The sequence below is a fragment of the Littorina saxatilis genome, linkage group LG8 (assembly GCF_037325665.1).
Source record: "Littorina saxatilis isolate snail1 linkage group LG8, US_GU_Lsax_2.0, whole genome shotgun sequence".
Classification (NCBI taxonomy): Eukaryota; Metazoa; Mollusca; class Gastropoda; order Littorinimorpha; family Littorinidae; genus Littorina; species Littorina saxatilis.
The window spans coordinates 67,855,258-67,859,790 of NC_090252.1; positions in this window are offsets into that span (position 1 = coordinate 67,855,258).

The window sequence follows — 4,533 nt, forward strand, 5'->3', positions numbered from 1 at the left end:
CGTTAATTAAGGTCGAGTTCTGACGAAAGTTTTGCTTCTTCCTTCCCATGTTGTGCTCGTTATCTGGCACTAGAGTTGCCTGCCCGTGCAGGGGCAAGTCCGCCTATTTGTCATGGGGCATGGTCGCCGTTAGCAGTATGTACAACAAATGTTCATGCGCACATAAAAACTGTCTGCACATTGATATCAGCTACACATTTGTCTTGATGTATAATACAAAATCAGTCTTCTAGTTCATCAAACTCGCCAGTTATGCTACTAAAAGCATAAAAGTATGCGGACTAGCCCCGGTCTCCCCTATAACTAAAATGAGATAGGCAGATTGTTCAGAAACCAAATAACGTTTTTTGCGTTTTTCTCATAACAGCAAAAAATGACATAGGCAATTATCTTATGAGCGTGACGACATGTTTCTTACACCCAGTTCTTGTCCTAATAATTAGGTTCCCCTTAACCAGAACAAGAACTGTAAAATAAAGATAGAACAGTGATACCGCCGCTGCTGTTGATAGATACACTAGGATAGAGACAAGAGGGTGGATGCTTGGCTGAAGTTTATATTTGTCATATTTCATCATACTGTGGGATATCATGTCATGCTGTATTTACACGGCTTGGCTGTATGTTATAATGCAATGTCAGTGCTGGCTGTGAGCAGGGGATGAGGAAGAGGTAGGTTCCTCGTTACCTTTTTTTGTTTTAAATGAGAGACCCAAAATATCCCTTGCAAATGCTACACTGATTTCAACAGCATATTGGGAGCAGCTGCACTCACAAGTAACACCTCCCCCCCCCCCCCCACACTCCCCATCCCCTTCGCCTGGCCATCCCCTCTCATATGCCATTATGTAGCCATGCACTTTATACAATGATCCCTTGACGGAGATAAGATGACAGTGAATGAACAAGGGACTTTACCTGTCTTTGTATGCCGTGTACCCTACTGGATTGTGTCCCTTTTGTACATATTTCTTACACTAATTTGGTTTGTTGGAACTGGTAAACTGTGTGGAACTGAAAGGTTGAAAGATGTGAACAGACTGACACATTTATCACAATGTTGTGAGGTGTGTGTGTGAATGTGTGTGTGTGTGTGTGTGTGTGTGTGTGTGTGTGTGTGTGTGTGTGTGTGAATGTGTGTGTGTGTGTGTGTGTGTGTGTGTGTGTGTGTGTGTGTGTGTGTGTGTGTGTGTGTTTTGTGTGCGTACATACATACGTGTCAGAATAGCGAGAGCCAGCTCCACTTTTGGCAGACTGTACCCAAATGTCTGGAACAGTAGAGGCATCACCACCCAGACCAAGCTGAAAGTGTACAGGGCAGTGGTGCTCCCAACGCTGCTCTACGCTTGCGAGACATGGACAGTGTACCAACGACATGCCAGGAAACTGAATCATTTCCACACAACAAGTCTCAGAAAGATCCTGGGCATAAAGTGGCAGTACAAAGTCCCAGATACAGAAGTGCTAGCCAGAGCAGATCTCCCCAGCATCACTACCATCCTGATGCAGTCCCAGCTTCGCTGGGCTGGGCACGTAGCCCGTATGCCAGACGAAAGACTGCCCAAAAGACTGTTCTATGGCGAGCTGCAACAGGGCCAGCGGTCCCACGGAGGACAGAAGAAACGCTTCAAAGACACTCTCAAAGCCTCACTGAAAGCGTTTTCCATCAACCCTGACACGTGGGAGAAATCTGCACTGGATCGTGCCACCTGGCGCTCCTCCATCCACAAAGGCGCCAAGATGTGCGAGGCCAGCAGAACCACCGCCTAAAAGGCTCATGCTTGATATCTTTTTTCTCGACATGTCTGTTATCATTTGCTAACAGTCAGCATAATAGAAATAACTCATACTAAACTTGCTAGGAAAACAAATCATCAGTCTAGACCGGGAATTGTCGTGATGATCCACTTGTGGCATATGATGGCCGGGTTGCATGTTTCCAACTTACACATTTTTCTTCGTGTGATTGCTTGGCGGATGGTTCACAAACGCTCGGTTACAGTACCTTTAAACCAACACCAGTGTGTGTGTAGGCGTAAGATTTAACCCGCTGCCCCCTTATGATTCATGTTTGAGGTGTTCAGAAGGAACGACATCGCTGATCTGTTGACATTGATACCAGTGCGTGCGTGGGCGCACACTAACACGCAACACCCCGTTTATGTGTCATAATCTTGTCTGACTTCGGCACGGGTGAAAATACCGCGAAATAAATATTGACACCCTCTTTGATTGTTGGTCTTACTTGGGCCTTTTTATAGATCATAGCTCGTCACCAAAAATGCCAACTGACTAGTTGATAGTAACACTCGTAAATTTCTAATACTTGCACGATAGCATGAACATTTGAATGCATTTGGAGAGAAAGATTGCAAGCGGAGGCCAGCTTTATTCATTATTGTTTTCTATACACACATTTAAAAAAAGTTTACAAGGGAGATATAAGGCTAAACTTAGTACACCGTTACAACAGACACAGGCACTTGCAATGACCATTCAGTTTGGTAGCAGTTAAAAACTCAAAGTAGTACGTATTTACGTTAACAAAGAAAAGTTGCCACATATTTCATAATCCATCCTAGGACGTTTACTGAATCTCACTAAGTTAGTATAACTAACATGAAGTTCCACTGTTTAAAGAATTGCAAACAACCAATATCCAGTAAAGTGGCAGAAGCAAAGCCATGCCACATCATGTCCCTTTTGTTTCAAATTTTCTTAAAGGGGAAGGTACGCAGAGAAAGAAGGGATACTTTTCACACACTACGACCCATTCTAAGTGGTGCTCACATGGCAGACTGTGTACCAACTTTCCCCCAACGATTTTAGTCGGCGCCAAGTCAAATAAAAATCGCTGCCCATGTGAACAGCGCAGAGCTCAAACTAGCTAGCTTTACGCGACGACTTTCGTCAGACTTGGAAGGCCAGTGCAGCTATCGGAGCTTCCTCTTTATGCGGTAAAACTAGTGTGGCTAGGGCTAACCAATCAGTAAGCGCGCAAAGAAAAGTCTGGGTAAAATATTTCCCTAGTCACGGCCGAGTCGAGCAGTGCTCAACTGAGTTTTGGAGTCGCTGCCGAGTCTGGCCTTAATCATTTCTAAATCACTTGGGCTGTTTACATGGCAAACTTTTTGCCAATTTAGCCTCAACGACTCGGGAGCGATTTTCAAACTACTAAAGTTGGGCAAACGTTGGTTGCAAGTCTGTCACGTGAAAAGCACTTTAGGACAAGAAATCCAGAACAACATGACAGCTTGACAGCACCGACCTCCAATGAATTCCGTTCCACCCAGATTTGCTTCTGACTTTGTGCCTCGGTAGCGTTGCACATTTCTTTCGCACAGACAAGGCCACTAAAAAAAAAAAGATTCTAAACTGAGGATTAACACTTGACTTAAACGTGTGTTGACATAACGACTCAGTAGCAGTATATCTGCCATGTGAGGATTTCTTAACACAAACTGAACACTTGTCGCGTGCCTTTCTAATGCAGCGCGTTACGCGTTGTTTATTCGGTTATGACACGCGATGTGTTTCACAATAGAAGATTTTTTGAAATAACTCCGTCGGGTTTGTTTGGTTTGGGACAAAAAGTGAATAGCCCCGCTTTTCCTCTGACAAATGTGACCCTCCACCACGGAACGAGTCGCATGTCACCTTTGCATGATTTTCATATTTTATATTTTCCGAAAAAGTGTTTTATGCTCTATCCAGTGGTGAAAACCGTTTTAGAAAAGAGCAAACACTGTTTGTGTTATAAGCCTGTGACTAAGGTGACCCTCACACTGTTACCAGACACTCCCCGGACTTATATTAAGCCCAGCGCAGAACCGCGCGATGTGACATGCGACTCATTTCGTGGTGGAGGGTCACAAGCGCTCCTGTCCATGTGTTTCCGACACACCCCTCGCTATTGATTGGCCCCTCCAATGTTTGTCCGAGTAAAAAGCAGGGGCATTCTCGCCTTCACAACCCAGTCAACACTGACTTAGTTATTGTGTGGAATGTGTCTATTGCTCAAATGAGAATATTATCAAAGCTTTTAAAAAATTGTAACTAAAATAACGCATGGGTTTAAATACATATAACCACATATGTCTAAGCAAACAGTGTGTAATGATAAGCGAATGTTAAATACTGAACAAATTCTTTCAAAACCTTTAAAGAAAAAAGCCTGATTTAGTTTGTGTAATGTGTGAGTAATGTTTGCCTAGATACCAACAAGCAAAGGTTTTAAAGGTCTCAAGTGCAATATATGTTCACATTGTTAAAGTAAAAAAACAAACAGACAAACTCACAAAAAAACATCAATGGTACACAGGTTTACTGCAACCTTTCACCACACGTTTGCTGCCAATCAAATTCTTTAGTGTTTTGCCACATTGAGTCATATGCTAAACATCAGTTATGGTGTAAGCTGGTAATAAAAAAAAATACATTCTGCTCTGAGTAAACCGCTATTGTAATCTAACAAAAATAATTTAAATTGGCATATTTGTTCGACCATACTCAGTATGTGGTTTCCCCATAGCT